The sequence below is a fragment of the Phocoena sinus genome, chromosome 11, assembly GCF_008692025.1.
Source record: "Phocoena sinus isolate mPhoSin1 chromosome 11, mPhoSin1.pri, whole genome shotgun sequence".
Classification (NCBI taxonomy): domain Eukaryota; kingdom Metazoa; phylum Chordata; class Mammalia; order Artiodactyla; family Phocoenidae; genus Phocoena; species Phocoena sinus.
Window position 1 is genome coordinate 50164063 of NC_045773.1, and position 25379 is coordinate 50189441.

The 25379-nt window shown below is 39.1% G+C and overlaps 1 pseudogene; it reads left to right on the forward strand.

Moving 5' to 3' along the window:
* Window positions 1-21156: 21156 nt before the first annotated feature.
* LOC116762137 overlaps window positions 21157-25379 on the forward strand; it is a 53960-nt pseudogene continuing 49737 nt past the window's right edge.

Here is a 25379-nt window from a genome sequence, read left to right on the forward strand (position 1 = left end):
TGTAGTTTATTCAGTTTCATTGTTGGATAATATTCCAATGCACAGATATACCACATTGATTTATCCATTACACTGTTGATGTGTATTTGGTAGTTTCCAGTTTTTAGCTACTAAAATCATGCCGCTCTGTTAAATTTCGTACACAACTCTTGGAGTATATGAAAGTCTATGGTCTTGTCATTTCATCACAACTGTTTATGTTTAAGGAGGATCATCAAAAAATATATATTGTTTTAAACTGTTACCTCACCTCGCCACACACACATAAAGCAATGCAGTAGATGTTATTAACTTCTAGCCACTTAGCAAAAACACAGTAAAAATAGATCTGTAGCCGTCTCTTACCTTCTCGTCCCTCCATGAAAAGTATCCAGGAGGCTTTTTGATGTTTCTCCTTGCAATTAAGCTCATGTTTTACGGCAGTGTAGAATTCTAAAAAAAATAGTGTTTTGTATAAACTTACAGGCTATTTAAATATAAATTATTATCACTACACAAGTCAAATTAAAAAGGATTTATATTCACTTTGACCCTGCTTCTCTTCAAATGTGTCTCTGGGATGGGTCATCTTTGATGTAGACATAGAGAACCTGACAATTAAAAGCTTGTTCCCCTATCAAGAAAATTATAAGTTTGAACTAAAAGTTCCTTAATGCTACCTTCTTATTGACAATTATTGGGATCCTAATACTTAATATTACTGTAAATAACAGTAATAACATGAAAAAACACTTTCACTTATAAGGAAGACTCAGCTTTTATCACTGAACTGCACTTAACACAAAATGACCCTATATCCAACAAAGCGAAAAACATGCTTCTGTAAGAACTAATTGAGTAAATCATCACTGGAATGCACAAGATCAAATATTATTGATTCCTGGTTATCCATGTGGCAGAATCAATTTCTTCTGCCATATCTGGAAAAACCGGACGATATAATTGCTTCATCATTGAAGATATATAATATAGAAAATGATACTAGAAAGAACAACTCTGTTTTGGGCTTGCATGAATTCTGGGTCATCAAATAATTCATGTGTAGCTCAGTTTCTGAGCTGAAGTTAGCCACACAATGATGACCTCTAATGAGGTAAAGCAATTCCTTAGTTTAAAATTTTCTCAACCGGAGTTCCCCAAATAGTGTTTTACAACATGTTCCAAGAAAAAAAAAATATCCAAGGATAAATAAATCGGTGAAATCGTGTGCATAGATCCCCTTGCAATTCTTTAGCAAAATAAATAGTATGGGAAACCCTGAAGTAAAGATGCCAGGTTCACATCTGTGCTCAGCTGATCTATGATCATAGACATTAATTTGCACCAGGTTCTGGTAGCTGTTAAGGGATAGCTATATAAAATGATGATATTCTCCCTTTCTTTCAATCCACCCCTGCCTCACTCAAAGACTTGAGCTTTTCTGTTCTATGGTTCAGGTTCTTGATAGCTCCAAGGGTCAGTTTCATCTTTATTTGTCCTGGGCTAGCCTGGAAGGGGGATTAACAAAGTCTCACTGGGAGGATAGAGGATGGACAAGTACTTAACTCTGTGGAAGAGCCTAACCTCACAGGAAGGGAGGCGCTGGTAAAGGCTACATTAAGGACCACTGACAATCGTAAGGCAGAATACAGAAAGCAGGCATTCCTGCAACCTACCCGTAGGAGCAACAGTACCAAGCAAAAATGGTTTCAGGCCCCTTAAATACTGTATGACAGATTGAAGTCCGCCATGACCCAACTAGTCATGGCGGACTTCAATCTGTCGTACAGTATTTAAGGGGCCTGAAACCATAAGCAATAAAAGAATTTGGGACAGCCTTAAATAAAAAAAATTGAAAAATCCAGCTCTTGACAGAAGGGTGGTAAGCCAAAGAGCTTAGTAATTATGGCAAGCTAAAGTCATGGGGACCTCTAGAAACTTTATTGGGTCACAGAAGTGTATGGGGTTCATGGGGTTCTGTAAAATCAACTAGAACAGAAATGACACCTTAAAAAACACCTGAAATTAGATTTCCTGCCAGTTTTAGCAGGTGAGGGCTAAGCCGGGTTTAATTTGATCTGGGATGAACAGGAAGCAAAACACACATGATATCAGTGACCTTTCCCATAATATGTCTCAGGCACTTTTTCCCCTTATTACATATTCCTTGTTTTCACCACACTTACTTTCCTGTTTCATTGTATTTTTCTCCCCATTCTGAGGCTCCTCTCTTTCTTTTTAATTTATGGCATAAGTGTTTGTTACAAATGCTTGGCTATGCATGTGTCTTTGAAAAATATACAGTGTTGTTTTGAACATGTGTGTGCGTGTTTTAATTTCATGTATATGTTATTGCACTATAAATCTTTCTTTATTCATAAGCTTTTTTTACTCAAAAATATGCTTTTAAAAATCCGTTCTTATTATGGTGTGTGCCTGCAATTTGTTTTTGACGGCTGCAGAGTATTCCATGGATGCATGTACCATATTTCATATTTCCATTACCCTAGGCAGTCTTCAACTCTCCTAATACCACAAATGACACAGTGAAGAAAATCCTTATACATTTCCCCAGAAGGGCACATATTTGATCTTCTTTGGTGTGGATTTCAGATATTAGGACATACGAGAACTTCAGGTTACTAAGTGCTCACCATGTCAGTAAGGGACTAACGTGAGAAGTCTATTAAAAGTTCCTCTGCCCTACCACACTATCCATATTTGTGTTAACTGATGTTTTATTATTGGCCAATCTGATGTATCTTTTACTGTTCAACTATTGTTTCTCTGATTAACAGTGTGGGAGAGCATGTCTTTACATGTGTTCTTTCCATTTAGGTTTCCGCCCATCTGAATTGTCGGGTACAGTTTTGTGTGCAGGGGAGGTTGCAGGGGGAATGTGTGAGGATGTGGGCGTGTGTGTTTCAGTTTTCATGGTGACTTTCAAAACTTTGAATAATCAAGTGTTCTGTATGTTTTCGTGTTTTATTTAAAACCTCATGTTCCACCCCAAGGTCCTAAACATACTCCTTAACATTTTTATTCTATTAGCTTTGTAATTTTAGTTCCCCATTTATGTTGTGTGAGGTAGGACTAAAACTACATTTTTCTTCCATCCATCTAAATTATACCTTGTTTACTCCTTTGTTTACTTGTCTGTATTTCCAGCTCTATCAGATATCATTTTCCATATGCATTGTTTATGAGTTCTCTAATCTTTTCCATTGTACTGTTTTTCTGCCGTCACATCAGTGTCACCCATTTTAAATACTTTGACTTAACAGAATGTCTTTAACTTTTAAATAATCCATTTCATTATTTTTTTAAAGTTGCCTTAGCTTTGTATAAAAATGTATTCTTTCATACACATTTAAGAAAACATAGCCAAATTTCTAGTAAAACCCCTTCTGAAACCTGGAATTTAAGTTGAGTTTGTAGATTCATTTAGTGAGAATTAATATTTTATAATCTTAAATCTCCTATAAGTGAATGAAGTATTATTTCTCCTTATTTAAGATTTTCTCCATGTGAATTCAAGGTATGTTAAAATTTGTTTCCTTAGCATCTTGAGAATTCCGATAGGCAAATTCTTTAATTCATAGTTTTATACAGCAAATTATATTTTCACCTAAATTATTTATTTATTTTTGATGGTATATAGAAATGCTATTGATTTTATGATTTGATTTACTTGCACTCTCTGATTATATAATTTGTATGTGGCATTTGTTGAATCTTCTATGTAGGTAATCATATTTTCTGCTACAAATGAGAGTTTTTTAAATCTCTTCCTGTCTTATCTTATTCTTTTAATTTGTTTGGTTTTTCTCCTGTCCTACTGCATTGGTTGGTACCTGCAAAACTGGAGCAGTAATAATAGTGAAAACAAAATTGTTAGCTTTTCATTGTTAAGGCAGATAACACCCAAAGGTTTAAGTGGAGTGAGAGACCTGCTGAAGGTTTTCATCTATAACTAAGTTTAGGAAGTTGCCTTCCACTTCTAGTTTTCTGATAATTTTTATCTTAGCAAATGATGATCAACATTAAATGCTTTTTCCAAGTCTATTAAGAAAAACTTTTTTTTTCTTTCAGTGTGGGTATTTTACATTTTTCCAAAAACATTTCATCTAGATTTTAAAATGTATTAGCATATATTTATTCATAATGATATTTTTACTTGTGTTTTTATTCTGTTCTTTTCTGTTTGCTCAGTCTTTCCAGAGGTATGCACATATTGTTCATATTTTTTAAAAAACAACATGTGGGATTGAGCTTTAAGAGTATGCCTCTTTGTTCTTTAAAAACATTCTCCTTAAAATCTACATTGTTTCATATTTAAACTACTAACCCAAATTTTGCAGACATATTTTTCTGGTATAACTTTTTCTTTCTTTTATTCTCAAACTTTTCTGTACTTTTACTTTAAATATACATCTTGTGGACCAGCTTTTACTGGATCATTTAACATCCAATCTGAAACTCTTTACCTTTTGATCAGTGGGTTAATCCCACTTACATTTATTATAATTGATAAATCTGAATGTATTTTAGACACTCTATCTTGTTTTGTTTTCACTCACAAGAAGTTTTCATGGGTGTTTTTTTATTCTCCTGCTTGTCCTTCCATTGTCAAGAATGAATTCATCCTTCTTGTGATTCTGTATAAAGTATTTAAGAGCAGTAGTACATTTTATTTTACCATATAAATGTATTAAGATTATTAATTATTATATCTTCCTTCTAAATAGAATTAGATGCTTGGAGCAATTCTTTCTGTTGTCATAATCCATTAGGAAATATTACTGGCACCCTGGGGTAAATGTATGGGTCTACCCTCAGATTCAGCTGGAGATCCAGGTTCCTGGACCTATCAGGAACACTGGCTACACGGGCCCTGCCACTGCTCCTGGAGGGCATTAGATCTTATCATCTCGGATACCTGTCAACCACTCAGGGTTGCCAATGGGCCACTTGCTCTTTTAGCATACCCTCACCTCCATCTGCTTCATCTCTAATCACTGCCATACTGCTATCTGGAATTCTGGTTGCCTCAGCTATCCAGGGCTGTTTTGTTGTTTCCTTGTGCTGAGAGGGTTAACCAGGACTCCCTTAGGGAAATGGACAGGGGTGGGTTAGGGGAAGTGCTCACCTAAAACTGAAACACTCCCCCTCTGTTACCCTGGTTGTTAATGGAGGTGCCCTTCCCCTTCTGAGAAGCAATCTCGTACACACTTGAACTTCAAACCTTCTGCTGCACCCAGGGTTTCTTCGTAATTTTCATGTTAGTTTTTCACATCAAATGTTGAGTTCGGTCAAGGGCACGGGCAACTATTTCGCCAACCTTCAGAAAGAGGAAACCTTTCAAGGTCCATATGCTCTTTATGCTTCATGAAATGTTTCACTAAAAATTTATGCCCAATAAAGGTTCATTAATTGGCTGACTTTTCTCCCTGGTCATAATCCACTAGATTCCCATTAAAACAACAATGTAAAAAAAATGGCTAGACTATCTGTGTCTCCTATGAAAGTCATGGAAATTATACCTGGAGCACAGGGGTCTGGGAAAAATTCAGTGAGACAACATGTAAAACATATAGTTGCAGATATACAGTAAGAGACCAATGCAGTCATCATGCAACCCAATCCCTTTTAGCACCTTATACCACATCATAAACAAGAAGGTATCTAATAAACATTTACTGAAAACAATTTTCCCTTCACTGTTTATGTCAAACCTATCCTTTATAGAAGTTCAAATAAATTGGATCTCTCTCTAACATCATATGTCGATTTTTAATCTCTTTGCCTGTACTACTATCCCAAAGAAAGAAACTATGTTTTTGATAATATTCCCACTCATTCCTTTCCTATTAAAAAAGAAAACATTTTTCCTTTAATTTGACAAATGAAAAATACTGATAACTCAGCCCTTGCTTACCTTTGTCTAGCTCACACTTCACCAAACATGATACCTTTAATATAAGTTAGGTCACACTTTTCTTCTATTAAAAGCATTTTTCCTACTTCCAGGGCCACTCGAGATAAAACTGGGTACTAGTTTCTGCTAAGATACTGGATATTTTATATAGGTTGCCTTGGTCAAAGTCGACGCTTGGTGGGATAATTACACTCAGGGTAGAATAAGACAGAGAATTCCAGATGTCCATTTACAGGCTATGGATAGAGTATAAACGGTAAACTGATGCAGAAGTGGATTTATTCTCATGGAGAGATGCATACTGTATATTAAATGAAAAAAGTTGGTTTCAGTCAAATTATTGAGAGTCATCCCATTTTCATTTTGTGTCTTAGTCAACTCAGGCTGCTAAACAAGAATATCATTGACTGGGTGGCTTAACCAACAAATATTTATTTCTACAGTTCTGGAGGTTACTAAGTCTGTGATCAGGGTGCCAGCATAGTGGGGTTCTGGTGAGAGCTCTCTTCCTGGTTCCCTCACATGGCTGAGAGAGTGAGCACAAGTCCTTTCATTCCCTTATAAGGGCACCAGTACCATCGGGGGGCTCCACCCTAATGACCTCACCCAAACCTAATTACCACCCCCAACTCCCCACCTTTAATTGCCATCACATTTGGGGAGTAAGGCTTCAAAATATGAATTCTTGGGAACACAAACATTCAGTCCAATATAGCACTGTGGGTGCATAACTGTGAAAGGATTTAATTGTACCACAGTACGGTAACAGAGCTGATAACTGAGTGGAAGTATGGATGATTTTAATTACTTTTCTTTTAATTTATATTTCAAATTTTTCACTGGGTTCACATGTATAACACTGTAGTTATCTATTACTGTATAACAAGCATTACAAAACTTAATGACCTAAAACATTAATTATATATTACGGATGTTCCCAAATCTACAGGTCAGCTGGGCAGTTCTGTTGATCTAGGCAGAGTAGGTTGTTCTTTTTGTTTAATGATTCAGATTTTTTTTTAATTAATTTATTTTTGGCTGCATTAGGTCTTCGCTGCTACATGGGGGCTTTTCTCTAGTTGTGGCGAGCAGGGGTCACTCATTGCGGTGTGCAGGCTTCTCATTGCGGTGGCTTCTCTTGTTGCGGAGCGTGGGCTCTAGACACGCAGGCTTCAGTAGTTGTGGCTCATGGGCTCCAGAGCACAGGCTCAGCAGCCGTAGCGCATGGGCTTTGTTGCTCCGCGGCATGTGGGATCTTCCTGGACCAGGGCTCAAACCCATGTCTCCTGCATTGGCAGGTGGACTCCTAACCACGGTGCCACCAGGGAAGCCCAGAGTTGGCTGTTCTCGACTGGGATCTACCTGTCCACTGGCAGCTGACGTGATTGAGGCTGCGTGACCTCAGATAGCCTCACACATGTGAGTGATGTCTGAATGGGTACCAGATGTGTCTGGCCAACAACTCATCATTCAACAGGCTAGCTCAGGCTTGTTCACATGGCAGGGGGAGAGTTTTGAGAGGGAGACCTAGTCTCAAAACTGGTACAAAATTACTTCCCCTTCATTCTGTTGGTCAAAGCAAATCACAACCAGCCTGGCTTCAAGAGGTAGAGAAACAGATTCCACCTCTTTATGAGAGAAGTCAGCACACTTCAAAGGATCATGCATACAAGGAAGTATATAATGGTGGCCATTTCCACAAACAACCAGCCACAATTACCTACACAGTACAAACAGAAAATTATAAAAATGGTAAATAATTTGGTAGTCCCTAAATACTTACTAATGATGTGCTGATGGAGGGACTGAACATTGATACTATGCTTGTTTCATTAGGAAGCCCATCCAACTCTCATATAAAGCAAATACTTATGTGCTTCAGGCAATATTTGTGTGTGTTTGACATGCAAGTAAAGAGAGCTCCATATTAGATTTTCTGAACTCAAACGACTCCTCCATTTTTGTCCCTTCTTGTCTACTACCATCATCAGATATCAGCTAAGATATCAGCTCTAGATATCAGCTAAGATATCTAGAGGTTCACAAGCCTGGACTCACTCATTCTCTCTCTTGCCCTACCATCCTGTTACTCATCACATAGATTCTTCCTTTGCAATTACTCCAATACCTATACTCTCACATTAGTCCCCAATGACACTGCTTTGGCAGAAACCCACATCACTTCTTCTCTTGAGCTACTGAAAGGCCCTCCTGACCGGACTCTCCAAGTCCAATACAGCCCATTCTAGTCCACTGCATTCTCCTCTGCCCTATTTGTTTTTTTCCCCAGGGAACAGTTCTGACCATGGAAACTTTTAATGTCTCCCTAGCATGGTCATGCCATTCCTATAGAGCTATTCTGGGAAGGTGAGAATATCATATGAATTACATTAATCTCAGTTATCCCCTGTAATTATTCCTCTGCAGTTTAAACCAGGCAACCCCACGCAAGCTTCCCCACTGAGATAATGTCATGAGTATTTGAGAATTAAAAAAAATTTTTAAAATATTAAGCTGCCTCCATAAAGCCTTCCAGTGGCTTTCAAATGCTCTTAGAGTAACTCCAAGCTATGTGGCTTGGGCTGATGAGGCCGACCTTACCTCCCACCATCTCCATCTCCTTTATCTCAGACACATTCTCCCTCCTGATCGCTGAACACATGCACCTGAGTCTTGTTCTTTTTATGTTCCCCCCCTTCTGGAGCTGTCCTCCCTCAACTCTTCACTGGACTTTTTATTCTCACCATTTAGATCTCCTATAAAAAGCTCTCATCCTCTAGTATTCTCTTCTTAGAGAATCTATTTTAATTGTATTTATTCGATGGATTGCCTGCAGTTTTCCATTCCCCAATTCTCACACCTCTCTCAGACACTTCAGAATTTTAACTTCCTAAAGAAAAGAACAATGGTACCAGGAATTTACCATAATGCTAGTAGGTACTAAATACATAGTTGTTGAATGAATAAATTAATTAATACATTAGGGCCTCTGAAATTTATATAAATTGGCATTTTCTTCTACAGTAATAATAATTATGACACATATTTTGATTGTCCAAAAGTCGAAAGTAGGGAGCAAACCTCCAACCTAAATATGGAATGGGGAAGATGATTTCACCAACGAGAGGGAGGCTCTTTATTTTGAGGACATATTGAATCATCTTTAATCTGTTCAGGTTGCAGCTTTTGACATAAGCTGTATTCCAGGACCAGAGTTTCAAAGCCTACGTTCTTCACTGATACCCACCAAGAAAAATCCCTACAGATCAGTTCTCGTAATTACCTGTATGTGGCCCTTCACATGCTATGGCAGGTGTGAGATCCAAGGGCAGCCCTTAGGGTATTAATTTCAATCATCAAACTCATTCTGCCAAGGTGGACTGTCCTGTCCAGATATATAGCAGAGCTGTGCAGAAATGAACTTGCATGTCTTGAAGACCCAGTCACGGTAATTAACCTTCACATCACACGTATGCCCATATATTCACATCCTTAATCATATACCTTTATATTTTGTTCATCCTTAGTTCAAACAACATGAGACACAAAAGTAGAGTGTAGGTTCATCTGTGATCAGCCCAGGCAAGCATTTTCATTTGCCAGGCCTGCCATAACAAAATGTCACAGGCTGTTGGCTTAAGCAACAGACTTTTTATTCCTCAATTCTGGAGCCGTAAGCCACCCAGGCAGCAGGTTTAGTTTCTTCTGATGTCTCTCCCCTTGCTTTCTTGCTGAGTCCTGGTGTGGTCTTCCTCTTCTTGTAAGGACGCCAGCCAGGTTGGATTAAGACTCACATTAATCACCTCATTTTAATGCAATTTCCTCTTTAAAGGGCCTGTCTCCAAATAGAGTAACATCCTGAGGTCCTGGGGGTTAAAGTTCCAACACATGAATTTTGAGGGGCACTCAGTCCATAACAGTAGAGAAAGCAGTAATTTCCTCACCCAAGTGTGAAGAAGAGTACGCACTGTGTTGGTTCCATTCCTTACTTGCCGGCATCCTGTCTTCATGTTGCCCCATACCCCGTGAAGCTGATCAAACAGAAGAACTCCCATGAATTTCAAAGGGGTCTTCCCCTTAGAAGATCTCTATAGGATGTGAGGAACACGGGGACAGGCTGGATTTATAGAGGACTTCAAACAAAAGCTGCATCACGCTCACAGCTGAGTACCTTTGGGCGGTACTCTCCCCAGTCCTTATTAGAAAAACCCTGACTTCTCTGGCTGAAACATCCCAAAGTCAGCCTGAAGTGGAGTCATTATTCACGGCCATGCTCAAGAGCCTTATTTGTGAGGCACCTCTCTGCGATTTTAATGAGGACCTTGCAGAGATGCTGCTTGTAATAGGCCAGCAGTAAACTCTGGTTCAAAATCTCAGAGAAACCCAGGGGATTTGGGCTGTCTGCACCCCAAATGTGGCAAAAGCTTTGACAGGCCCTCAGACACTCTGCTTTCAGGTGATGATCCAGCCTCTGGAAGCACTGGACCATCAGAGAAGCAGGCAGCTAAGGGAAGACTCTTCTGCAGTTTCAAACAGGCTGCCCCCTCTCTGGCATCACCACCAAGACAGTGTGTCACGAGTGTCAGCAAAGATGTCGTTACTCTGCCAGGAAAGGCAGAAGATATTTTATATTAAAACTTATTATCGCCATTATGGCTCACAGGCTACCTGCCATACAATGTCAATTCAAAGGTCAGGTATACTTTGTCAGAAGAAAGTGTTTTCTAAATAAGTATTCTCTCAAGTTAAAATCTAGAAAACAGGAAAATTAAATAGGCTTTGTTAAATGAAAATATGAAATGTTGGTATTAGAGGAGGTATTTTTACCTTTAGCCTTGCACTGAAATGAATTACTGTGCCGAATGTGTCATGGAGACGAGGAGCTTTGGAAAATACACTTCTTTTTCAAACTCCAGATTAATCAAGAGAATTCTAGAACAAAGCTCTTCTAACTAACGAGATGGATTTTTTCTTTGTTGATGTTACTGTTGCTTTGTTTCATTTTATTCCCACTTTACCATGGACCAATATTTTAGTAAAATGTGATATAAAAGAATTTTTTTAAAAATGAAAGAAAAAACAAAGATAAAAAATGTAAACCCTGGGCTTTCCTGGTGGTGCAGTGGTTGGGAGTCCGCCTGCCGATGCAGGGGACGTGAGTTCATGCCCTGGTCTGGGAGGACTGGCTGGGTCTGTGAGCCATGGCTGCTGAGCCTGTGCGTCCGGAGCCTGTGCTCTGCAACAGGAGAGGCCACAGCGGTGAGAGGCCCGCTTACCGCAAAAAAAAAAAAAAAAAAAAAAGGAAACCCATTTAGTTGTATTACTAGATTAAACAGAAATTAAATTTCTTTGCCAACCAAAGTTTCCACCTGTTTACTCTCAATCTCTGTATCTATCTCCTTGTGTACTGGTGACAAATAGCACACACAGTTAGAAAAATATGAGTTATGATTTAAGAATAGATAACCTCAGTCCAACCAGGTGAATATTAGTGTTTCAAGAAAACATAATTAGACAACCACTATTAAAGTACTAAATGTATCATGCGTGCATACATAAACAATTCCAAAAATAATCCTCTTTAAAAAACACTCTTTAGTTTTTTTTACAGCCTTTTGTACTGTATTGTTTTGTGTTTTTGTTTGTGCTTTCATGGCAAAAACATGTAAGATACCATTTTGGTTTCATTTAAAATTTTTAGTTATATTTTTAGTGATTTCACTGATTTCATTTTTGCTTTAAAAAACAAACAAGAGAGAGACTTTCAAGATGGCAGAGGAGTAAGACGTGGAGATCACTTTCCTCCCCACGAATACATCAGAAACACATCTACATGCGGAACAACTCCTACAGAACACCTACTGAATGCTGGTAGAAGACCTCAGAATTCCCAACGACATATATTTTCTTTTCCTTTTCCTCTTTTCATGAGTGTGTATGTGTATGCTTCTTTGTGTGATTTTGTCGGTATAGCTTTGCTTTTACCATTTGTCCTAGGATCCTGTCTGTTTTTTTTTTTTTTTTCAGTATACTTTTTAGAGCTTATTAAAATTGCTGGATTTGTTTTTTGGTTTGGTTTCTCTCTTCTTTCTTTTTTTTTCTTTCTTTTCTTACTTGTTAATTTTTTTATTTTTAATAATTTGTAATTTTTTTATTTTAATAACTTTATTTTATTTTTTTCTTCCTTTCTTTCATTTCTTCTGCCTTTTCTTCAAAATCATGGACTGACAGGGTCTTGGTGCTCCGACCAGGTGTCAGGCCTGTGCCTCTGAGGTGGGAGAGCTGAGTTCAGGACAAGGGTCCACCAGAGACCTCCCAGCTCCACATAACATCAAATGGCAAAAGCTCTCCCAGAGATCTCCAGCTCAACGCTAAGACCCAGCTACACTCAAATACCAGCAAGCTACAGTACTGGGCACCCTATGCCAAACAACTAGCAAGACAGGAACACAAACCCACCAGCGGAGAGGTTTCCTAAAATCTCAATAAGGTCACAGACACCCCAAAACACACCACCAGACGTGGTCCTGCCCACCAAAAAGACAATACCCAGCCTCATCCACCAGAAAACAGGCACCAGTCCCCTCCACCAGGAAGCCTACACAACCCACTGAACCAACCTTACCCACTGGGAGCACACAACAAAAACAACGGGAACTATGACTCTGCAGCCTGCGAAATGGAGACCCCAAACACATTAAGTTAAGCAAAATGAGAAGACAGAGAAACACACAGCAGATGAAGGAGCAAGGTAAAAAGGCACCAGACCAAAGAAACGAAGAGGAAATAGGCAGTCTACCTGAAAAAGAATTAAGAGTAATGATAGTAAAGATGATCCAAAATCTTGGAAATAGAATGAAGAAAATACAGGAAACGTTGAACCAGGACCAAGAAAAATTAAGAGCAAACAAACAATGATGAACAATACAATAAATGAAATTAAATATTCTCTAGAAGGAACCCATAGCAGAATAACTGAGGCAGAAGAACGGATAAGTGACCTGGAAGATAAAATAGTGGAAATACCTACCGCAGAGCAGAATAAAGAAAAAAGAATGAAAACAAATGAGGACAGTCTCAGAGACCTCTGGGACATCATTAAATGCACCAACATTTGAATTATAGGGGTCCCAGAAGAAGAAGAGAAAAAGAAAGGGAATGAGAAAATATTTGAAGACATTATAGTTGAAATCTTCCCTAATATGGGAAAGGAAATAGCTAATAAAGTCCAGGAAGCTCAGAGAGTCCCATACAGGATAAATCCAAGGAGAAACACACCAAGACACATATTAATCAAACTATCAAAAATTAAATACAAAGAAAAAATATTAAAAGTAGCAAGGGAAAAACAAAAAACAACATACAAGGGAATCCCCATAAGGTTAACAGCTGATCTTTCAGCAGAAACTCTACAAGCCAGCAGGGAGTGGCAGGACATATTTCAAGTGATGAAAGGGAAAAACCTACAACCAAGATAACTCTACCTAGCAATGATCTCATTAAGATTCAACGTAGAAATTGAAACCCTTACAGATAAGCAAAAGCTCAGAGAATTCAGCACCACCAAACCAGATTTACAACAAATGCTAAAGGAACTTCTATAGGCAGAAAACACAAGACAAGGAAAAGACCTACAAGAACAAACCCAAAACTACTAAGAAAATGTTAATAGGAACATATCGATACGTATCGATACATATCGATAATTACCTTACACGTAAATGGATTAAATGCTCCAACCAAAAGACATACAATGGCTGAATGGATACAAAAACAAGTCTCATGTATATGCGGTCTATAAGAGACCCACTTCAGACGTAGGGACACACACAGAATGAAAGTGAGGGGATGGAAAAAGATACTCCATGCAAATGGAAATCAAAAGAAAGCTGGAGTAGCAATTCTCGTATCTGACAAAATAGACTTTAAAATAAACACTATTACAAGAGACAAACAAAGACACTACATAATGCTCAAGGAATCAATCCAAAAAGAAGATATAATAACTGTAAATCTTTATGCACCTAACACAGGAGCACCTCAATACATAAGGCAAATGCTAACAGCCATAAAAAGGGAAATCGACAGTAACACAATAATAGTGGGGGACCATAACACCCACTTTCACCAATGGACACATCATCCAAAATGAAAATAAATAAGGAAACACAGCTTTAAATGATACATTGAACAAGATGGACTTCACTGATATTTATAGGACATTCCATCCAAATACAGCAGATTACAATTTCTTCTCAAGTGCACATGGAACATTCTCCAGGATAGATCATATCTTGGGTCACAAATCAAGCCTTTGGAAATTTAAGAAAATTTAAATCGTATCAAGTAACTTTTCTGACCACAACGCTCTGAGACTAGATATCAATTACAGGAAAAAAATCTGTAAAAAGTACAAACACATGGAGGCTAAACAACACACTACTAAATAACCAAGAGATCACTGAAGAAATCAAAGGGGAAATCACAAAATACCTAGACAAAACTGACAATGAATACACAATGATGCAAAATCTATGGGATGAAACAAAAGCAGTTCTAAGAGGGAAGTTTATACCAATACAATCCTACCTCAAGAAACAAGAAACGTCTCATATAAACAACCTAACATTTCACCTAAAGCAATTAGAGAAAGAAAAAAAAAAAACCTCAAGTTAGCAGAAGGAAAGATATCATAAAGATCAGATCAAAAATAAGTGGGGGCTTCCCTGGTGGCGCAGTGGTTGAGAGTCCACCTGCCAATGCACGGGACACGGGTTCATGCCCCAGTCCAGGAAGATCACACGTGCCGCAGAGCTGCTAGGCCCGTGAGCCATGGCCACTGAGCCTGCACGTCTGGAGGCTGTGCTCTGCAACAGGAGAGGCCACAACAGTGAGAGGCCCGCATACCGCAAAAATAAATAAATAAATGAAGAAAATAGCAAAGATCAATAAAACTAAAAGCTGGTTCTTTGAGAAAATAAACAAAATTGATAAACCATTAGCCAGACTCATCAAGAAAAAAAGGGAGAAGCCTCAAATCAATAGAATTAGAAAAGAAAAAGAAGTAACAACTGACACTGCAGAAATACAAAGGATCATGAGAGATTACTACAAGCAACTATATGCCAATAAAATGGACAACCTGGAAGAAATGGACAAATTCTTAGAAATGCACAACCTTCCGAGACTGAACCAGGAAGAAATAGAAAATATAAACAGACCAGTCACAAGCACTGAAACTGAGACTGTGATGAAAATCTTCCAACAAACAAAAGCCCAGGACCAGATGGCTTCACAGGCGATTCTATCAAAAATTTAGAGAAGAGCTAACACCTATCCTTCTCAAACTCTTCCAAAATATAGCAGAGGGAGGAACACTCCCAAACTCATTCTACGAGGCCACCATCACCCTGATACCAAAACCAGAGAAAGATGTCACAAAGAAAGAAAACTACAGGCCAACATCACTGATGAACACAGAGGCAAAAATCCTCAACAAAATACTAGCAAACAGAATCCAACAGCACATTAAAAGGATCATACATTATGATCAAGTGGGGTTCATCCCAGGAATGCAAAGATTCTTCAATATATGCAAATCAATCAACATAATACACCATATTAACAAACTGAAAGAGAAAAACCATATGATGATCTCAATAGATGCACAAAAATCTTTTGACAAAATTCAACACCAATTTATGACAAAAATGCTCCAGAAAGTAGAGGGAAATTACCTCAACATAATAAAGGCCATATATGACAAAACCGCAGCCAACATCGTCCTCAATGGTGAAAAACTGAAACCATTTCCACTAAGATCAGGAACAAGACAAGGTTGCCCACTCTCACCACTATGATTCAACATAGTTTGGGAAGTTTTGGCCACAGCAATAAGAGAAGAAAAAGAAATAAAAGGAATCCAAATAGGAAAAGAAGACGTAAAGCTGTCACTGTTTGCAGATGACATCATACTATACATAGAGAATCCTAAAAATGCTACCAGAAAACTACTAGAGCTAATCAATGAATTTGGTAAAGTAGCAGGATACAAAATTAATGCACAGAAATCTCTTGCATCCCTATACAATGATGATGAAAACTGTGAGAGGGAAATGAAGAAAACACTCCCATTTACCTTTGCAACAAAAAGAATAAAATATCTAGGAATAAACTTACTTAAGGAGACAAAAGACCTGTATGCAGAAAATTATAAGACACTGATGAAAGAAATGAAAGATGATACAAATAGATGGAGAGTTATACATGTTCTTGGATTTGAAGAATCAACATTGTGAAAATGACTCTACTACCCAAAGCAATCTACAGATTCAATGCAATCCCTATCAAACTACCACTGGTATTTTTCACAGAACTAGAACAAAAAATTTCACAATTTGTATGGAAAGACAAAAGACCCTAAAAGCCAAAGCAATCTTGAGAACGAAAAACGGACCTGGAGGAATCAGGCTCCCTGACTTCAGACTATATTACAAAGCTACAGTAATCAAGACAGTATGGTACTGGCACAAAAACAGAAATACAGATCAATGAAACAGGATAGAAAGCCCATAGATAAACCCACGCACATATGGTCATCTTATCTTTGATAAATGAGGCAAGAATATACAGTGGAGAAAAGACAGCCTCTTCAATAAGTGATGCTGGCAAGACTGGACAGCTACATGTAAAAGAATGAAATTAAAACACTCCCCAACACCATACACAAAAGTAAACTCAGAATGGATCAAAGACCTAAATGTAAGGCCAGACACCATCAAACTCTTAGAGATAAACATAGGCAGAACACTGTATGACAAATATCACAGCAAGATCCTTTTTGACCCACCTCCTAGAGAAATGGAAATAAAAACAAAAATAAACAAATGGGACCTAATGAAACTTAAAATTTTGCACAGCAAAGGAAATCATAAACAAGATGAAAAGATACCCGTCAGAATGGGAGAAAATATTTGCAAATGAAGCAACTGACAAAGGATTAATCTCCAAAATTTACAAGCAGCTCATACAGCTGAAAATCAAAAAAACAAACCACCCAATCCAAAAATGGGCAGAAGACCTAAACAGATATTTCTCCAAAGAAGATATACATGTTGCCAACAAACAAATGAAATGATGCTAAACATCATTAATCATTAGAGAAATGCAAATATAAACTACAATGAGGTATCACCTCACACTGGTCAGAATGGCCATCATCAAAAAATCTACAAACAATAAATGCTGGAGAGGGTGTGGAGGAAAGGGAATCCCCTTGCACTGTTGGTGGGAATGTTAATTGATGCAGCCACTATTTTTAGTTTCTTAGAAAACTAAAAACAGAACTGCCATACCACCCAGCAAACCCACTACTGGACATATAACCTGAGAAAACCATAATTCAAAAAGAGTCATGTACCACAATAATCATTGCAGCTCTATTTTTTTTTTAACATCTTTATTGGGGTATAATTGCTTTACAATGGTGTGTTAGTTTCTGCTTTATAACAAAGTGAATCAGTTATACATATATATATGTTCCCATATCTCTTCCCTCTTGTGTCTCCCTCCTTCCCACCCTCCCTATCCCACCCCTCCACGCGGTCACAAAGCACTGTGCCATGCAGCTGCTTCCCACTAGCTATCTACCTTAGGTTTGTTAGTGTATGTATGTCCATGACTCTCTCTCGCCCTGTCACAGCTCATTGCATCTCTATTTACAATAGCCAGGACATAGAAGTAACCTAAATGTCCATCAACAGATGAATGGATAAAGAAGATGTGGCACATATATTCAATGGAATATTACTCAGCCATAAAAAAGGAACAAAATTGAGTTAGTTGTAGCAAGGTGGATAGACCTAGTGACTGTTATACAGAATGAAGTAAGTCAGAAAGAGAAAAACAAATACTGTATGTTAACACATAGATATGAAATCTAAAAGAAAGAAAATGGTTCTGAAGAACCAAAGGCAGGACATGAATAAAGATGCAGATGTAGAGAATGGACCTTATAACATGGGGAGGGGGAAGGGTAAGCTGGCACAAAATGAGGGAGTGGCAAGGACATATATACACTACCAAATGTAAAATAGATAGCTAGAGGGAAGTAGCCACATAGCACAGGGAGATCAGCTTAGTGTTTTGTGACCACCTAGAGGGGTGGGATAGGGAGTGTGGGAGGGAGACACAAGAGGGAGGAGATATGGGGATATATGCATAAGTATAGCTGATTCACTTTGTTGTAAAGCAGAAACTAACACACCGTTGTAAAGCAATTATACTCCAATAAAGGTGTTAAAAAAAAAAGATGTGGCACATATATACAATGCAATATTACTCAGCCATAAAAAGAAACGAAATTGAGTTATTTGTAGTGAGGTGGATGGAACTAGAGTCTGTCATACAGAGTGAAGTATGTCAGAAAGAGAAAAACAAATACCATATGCTAACACATATATATGGAATCTAAAAATAAATAAAATAAAATGAATGGTTCTGAAGAACCTAGGGGCAGAACTGGAATAGAGACGCAAACGTAGAGAATGGACATGAGGACATGGGGAGGGGGAAGGGTAAGCTGGGACGAAGTGAGACGGTGGCATGGACATATATACACTACCCAATGTAAAACAGATTGCTAGTGGGAAGCTGCCGCATAGCACAGGGACATCTGCTGGGTGCTTTGTGACCACCTAGAGGGGTGGGATAGGGAGGGTAGGAGGGAGATGCAAGAGGGAGGAGATATGGGGATATATGTATATGTATAGCTGATTCACTTTGTTATAAAGCAGAAACACTAACACACCATTGTAAAACAATTATACTCCAATAAAGATGTTTAAACAAACAAAAAGAAACTCTTCAATCTGAATTCAGACACCTAAAAGGTCTTCATCTCTTGTGGTTTTTAAAGGCAATGATTGGCCTGCAAATTTGTTTAGATTATGTGAGAGAAAATAAATGATTTTTTCTTACTTGCATAAAGTCGTATGAAAGAATAAGTTAATGGAAGCCTGCATGGATGGATGGATGGATGGATGCTGTGTCTAGACCTTCTAACTTCTCTGCAAATCAGAAACTGCTCCTTCAAATTTAGACCTTAGCATGGCTGAGTATTCTCTACAGATGATCTAGTTCTGACCTCAAATCCTGACTCATACTTAAATTTAGGGAGTGAGTTACAGGCCCCTCCACAACCCATGACCATCACAACAGTACAACACACTTTGCCCTCAGATGCTCTGAGACTGCGCCTATTTTCTGACATACCTAATAAAAAATGGACTGTGCTAAACTCTCATTGTTTTGAGTTCTGCAAAGTGCAAGACACGGTTTCCATAAGCTACATGGAATTGGAATAGATGAGGATACAGTGTACCATTTACTGTGAATGTTTATTTACAAGGTATAGATGTAGCATTGCATTTCCAGGATAAAGAGATCATGTGACGGTTATACAACGATAAAGAGTGTGGATCACACTGCTGAGTGAATGATTCGAATCCCTCTGACCACATGAAATCCGGTGCATACACACCAGCACATCAATCCTGAAAAGCCACTGTAAAGTGAAAGGTACAAAACCAGATGAACGGCCTGAGTCCAGTGGAAGGCGTTTACTTTCTGCCTCATGTTCAAATGACAGAACAGAGCTTTCTGCCCAAATCGGTGCTTGGAAACTGATGGAGATGAGTAGCAACAGGGCTTCAGATCATTTTTCTGTGTTTAGTTCTCTTCATTCCAACCCTCTGGAGCAGGGTTTTGCCTCAGGGGCTGTGGTTAAAATTTGAGCTCTATCTTTGCAATTGCTGCTCCACTAAAAGGAAAGTCAGAATGGAAAATTTTGAAGAACTGTCTCTGGCAAGAATCTAGAAAGGTCGTGTGACCTATTTTCTGTTTTTGTTCTGTAAGACGCCAGCAAAATGCCCCTCCATGCAGAGGGAAGTTCTTCCTTTTGCTCTCTGGGTATTGTAGTTCCTTTATAGGACTTCCTGGGGCAGGATCAACATCTCCAGGGGGTATGCAAGTGGGGCAGGGGCAATGGAGGCCAGAAATAAAGGATAAACATAGCTTATTGTCCTATCTCTGAAGCACCAACTGTATCCCTCAGTAAGGAAATGCAGATGTTATTTTATGTAAAAATAAATACAGATATATTAAGAAGTAGAATGCAAACTGCACATACATTAAGATAAACATAGTAGGAGTAAAACTTCCATCCTGCATAAGCTACTTGTGCTTCTCCATTTCCCCTAGAACCCTCAGGATGTGTCTTCATTTTTGCTCTGCGGGGAGGAGTATAAGATCTGAGTATTCTTGCTCCAGAAAGGTTCACTTCAGCCCTGGTGAGATGATCGTGACTACACATAAAAGGCACAGTCCTCTCCAAACTAGGGTTTGTAAACTTTAATTCCTGAAGTGGTTTTATTTTTAACACAGTGGACTGTGTTGGACTCCCTGCCCCAGGATTCCGACCCCACTGTACACGCTACCAATACGATCCTGGACCTCATCTCTCTCCTTCGTCTACTTCATGCCCTGTGGATTTTCTTCAGGCATTTTTTTCATCTCTGGTGCCTTAATCTTCTGGGGTTGCCATAACAAAACGCCATAGGCTGGGTGGTTTAAACAACAGAAATGTATTTTTTCATAGTTATGGAGGCTGGTAATTCCAAGATCAAGGTGCCAGCTGATTCGGCTCTTAGGGAAAGTTCTCATCCTGCAAGAAGGCTTGCAGATGGTCACCATCTTGCTGTGTCCTCACACGGTAGAGAGAGAGAGAAAAAGAGAGAGAAAGAAAGAGCGAGCGAGCGGGAGTGAGAGAGAGGGTGTTCTTTCTATTGTTACAAGGCCACAATCCCAGTGGGTTAGGACTCCAGCCTTATAACCTAAATAACCTTAAATTTAACCTTAAATACCTCCTAAAGACCCTATCTCCAGGTACAGTCACACCAGTGGTTAGGGCTCCAACATACGAATTATATGGGGATCCAGTTCAGTCCATAGCATATCCAGAAAAGTGCACCCAAGACTCCTACTTATATTGAACAATCAGGACTAAAAATAGGGAACTTGCCATTGAGGGGCTGAGAGGTACTCCTCTTGGATATAAAGTGCACAGGGATGACCCCACAAACACATGTGCCAAGGATGCAGCGGAGGCCATGCTGGGAAGATCTCGCTATTGCTCCCTAGAGTGAGGAAACGTAGAAGGAACTCAGACATGACAACACCAGATGACGCTGCAGACAAGAGCGAGGAGGACTAAGGCCAGAGCAAGTCAGGCTACAACAGTGATTGCTACCGACCTCACAGACCATTGCCCATGGAAAGATGTTCAGGATATATTAAGTGAAAAAATAAGGCGACAAACAGTATGTAGCATATGATCTCTCTTATGTAAATAGCATATAGTAAGTATACTCACACTAACCGAACACATATATTCCCCCACCTGTGATAGAAAGATAAGATAGATAGATAGATAGATAAAACTTCTGGTAGGATATACCAGAAACTGTTGATCATGATTAAATTAGGAGGAAAAGGAATGACCGATGTGAAGACCAAGGCTTTTATTTTCCATTTCATATGCACATGTTCTGTTTAAATGGTCTTAGCATTTATTTTATTTTATTTTTTTTTGCAGTACGCGGGCCTCCCTCTCACTGTTGGGGCCTCTCCCGTTGCGGAGCACAGGCTCCGGACGCGCAGCATCAGCAGCCATGGATCACGGTCCCAGCCGCTCCACGGCATGTGGGATCTTCCTGGACCGGGGCACAAACCCGTGTCCCCTGTATCGGCAGGCGGACTCTCAACCACTGTGCCACCAGGGAAGCCCAGCTTTTTTTTTTTTATTGGAGTAAAATTGCTTTATAATGCTGTGTTAGTTTCTGCTGTACAGTGAAGTGAATCAGCTATATGTATACCTATATCCCCTCCCTCTTGGACCTCCCTCCCAGCCACCCCCATCCCACCCATCTAGGTCATCACAGAGCACTGAGCTGAGCTCCCTGTTCTATGCGGCAGCTTCCCACTAGCTATCTGTTTTACACATGGTAGTTTATTTATGTCAAACCTAATCTCCCAATTCATCCCACCCTCCCCTTCCCCCACTGTGTCCACTTGTCTGTTCTCTACGTCTACGTCTCTATTCCTGCCCTGCAAATAGGTTCATCTGTACCATTTTTCTAGAATCCACATATATACGTTAATATACGATATTTGTTTTTCTCTATCAGGCTTACTTCACTTTGTATGACAGACACTAGCTCCATCCACATCTCAACAAATGACCCAATTTCATTCCTTTTTATGGCTGAGTAATATTTCACTGTATATGTGTACCACATCTTCTTTATCCATTCATCTATCATTGGATATTTAGGGTGTTTCCATGTCCTGGCTATCGTAGATAGTGCTGCAATGAACACTGGGGTACATGTGTCCTTTTGAATTATGGTTTTCTCCATGTATATTTGCAAAACATGTATCTAATGCGTCCAGTATCTAGAATATTTAAAGAACACTTAAAACTCAACAACAGGACTTCCCTGGTGGCACAGTGGTTAAGAATCTGCCTGACAATGCAGGGGATATGGGTTCAATCCCTGGTCCAGGAAGATCCTACATGCTGCAGAGCAACTAAGCCCGTGAGCCACAACTACTAAGCCTGCACTCTAGAGCCTGTGAGCCACAACTTCTGAGCCTACATGCCACAACTACTGAAGCCTGCATACCTAGAGCCCATGCGCCGCAACAAGAGAAGCCACTGCAACAAAGAGTAGCTTCCACTCGCCACAACTAGAGAAAGCCCACATGCAGCAACGAAGACCCAATGCAGCTATAAATAAATAAATAAATAAATGGTCTTAGCATGTACATGTAGTTAAAAATTATTTTTATTTTTTTGTTAATTTTTATTGGAGTATAGTTGCTTTACAATGTTGTGTTAGTTTCCACTGTACAGCAAAGTGAATCAGCTATACATATACATGTATCCCCTCTTTTTTGGATTTTCTTCCCATTTAGGTCACCACAGAGCACTAAGTAGAGTTCCCTGTGCTATTCAGTAGGTTCTCCTTAGTTCTATTTTATATATAGCAACAACAGTGTATATATGTCAATCCCAATCTCCCAATTCATCCCACCCTCCACTTTCCCCCTTGGTATCCATGCATTTGTTCTCTACATCTGTGCCACTATTTCTGCTTTGCAAATAAGATCATCTATACCATTTTTCTAGGTTCCACACATATGGGTTAATACACGATATTGGTAAAGAAGATGTGGTACATATATACAATGGAATATTACTCAGCCATAAAAAGGAACGAAATTGGGTCATTTGTAGAGACGCGGATGGACCTGGAGACTGTCATACAGAGTGAAGTAATTCAGAAATAATAATTTTTAATGTTGAATAAATAAGTAGTTCTCTTGGTAGTGGATTTAGAGATTTTTAAAATTTTATACAACACTAAGATTTTGTAATGTTAAAAATAAAAACTGAGGGCTTCCCTGGTGGTGCAGTGGTTGAGAGTCTGCCTGCCGATGCAGGGGACGTGGGTTCGTGCCCCGGTCCGGGAAGATCCCACATGCCGCGGAGTGGCTGGGCCCGTGAGCCATGGCCGCTGGGCCTGCGCTTCCGGAGCCTGTGCTCCGCAACAGGAGAGGCCACAACAGTGAGAGGCCCGCGTACAGCAATAAATAAATAAATAAAAACTGAAAGAAGTTTAAAGCCCTTAAAAATATTATTTAACTTGAAGGTCCACCTGGGGAAATCACCAAGAACATGATAGAAGCCTACAAGAAAAACTGCCCCCCGCAACCCTACAGTCCCCAAGCCCCCACCCCATGCCATGAAGTCACCTGTGTGAAACAGCATAGGTGACAGATAAACCACAAGACCCAGAGTGAAACATGGTGCTTGAGTCTTGCTTCCACCAATGATAGCAATATAAATGTACACATGGAACATTAATTTTCTCATTTGTAAAAGAGATACGGTATCTGCCTCACAAAGCTCTGTGAATGTAAATGATAAAATATATGCAAAAACATTTTACAAACCATAAAACAATCCATAAATGTTTTTTAAAAGGAGTGAGACTGCATTGCAACACGGACCTTTTAAGATTAATACTTTAGTAATTGAATTTATCTTCTTGGTAGTACTTGATATGGCCCTTCTTCACATTCAGTTTTCCTCTTTAACACATGACAGTTTTAGGTTATCTTTTGAAAAGCTTACAGAGAAGAAACAAAGAATGGAAGGAAGGAAGGAAGGCACACTGATATTCTTTCCAAAAAAGATGCTGTTTTTTGTTCTGGACAGAACAAAAAAGGGCCTAGTTTAGTCCCCTTGTATCAAATATTAATACAAGAAACACTGGCAGATTCTTTAGCAGTGTCTAACATGTACTGAACATTCAATGCAATTTTTTTTCAATGAATGGGTGTAATCAATTTCAGATGATAGGAACTTCCCTGGTGGCACAGTGGTTAAGAATCCTCCTGCCAATGCGGGGGACATGGGTTCGAGCCCTGGTCCGGGAAGATTCCACATGCCGCGGAGCAACTAAACCCTTGCGCCACAACTACTGAGCCTGCACTCTAGAGCTCGTGAGCCATACTACCAAGCCCCCGTGTGCCACAACTATTGAAGCCCACGTGCCTAGAGCCTGTGCTCCACAACAAAGACAAGCCACCGCTATGAGAACCCTGCACACCATAATGAAGAGTAGCCCCTGCTCGCCACAACTAGAGAAAGCCCGCATGCAGCAACAAAGACCCAACGCAGCCAAAAATAAATAAATAAACAATTTAAAATTTCAGATGATAATAATTTGACTAGCAAGAACTCCTTGTGCATGACATGAATTTTCCCAAGCTTGCCTTAATTATATAAGAGAGAAAATTCAGAACTGAAGTCAAGAGAAGTGAACTGGGCCCACGGCTGAGTCTCCCTTATTTTAGCTGCTCCAGTTGGGGTCAGGAGACTGGGGGTAAATTGACTGTAAGGTCTGGTACCTCTGAATAGAATGGACAATTAGCCATCAAAGCAGTTAGACAAGTAGTTCATGATAAACATAATAAAATCTTCCAAATAAAAATATTCTTTCTTCCTCCTCAATAGAGACAAAGAGGAATAGAATTGACAAAGTTATTAAAAGGTTTTCCTTTTTCCCCATTACAAAAAGAAAACTGCTTTAAAATGTACTATTCTGTCAGATCTTCTCTCTCCTGTCTTTTTCTAACATCATACAGAAATACTCTGTTCACTGAGGATCATATATTTCATGTTTCCATTTTTTTTCTTAGTTCTTTAGTATGCTAAAAATGAAAGAACAAGGAAAAATGTTCAAGCTATTTCCCTTTTCTTCATTTAAAAAAATTTTATGAAACATATCAACCATTAAAATATGAAAACAATAATAAAACAGACACCCACATATTC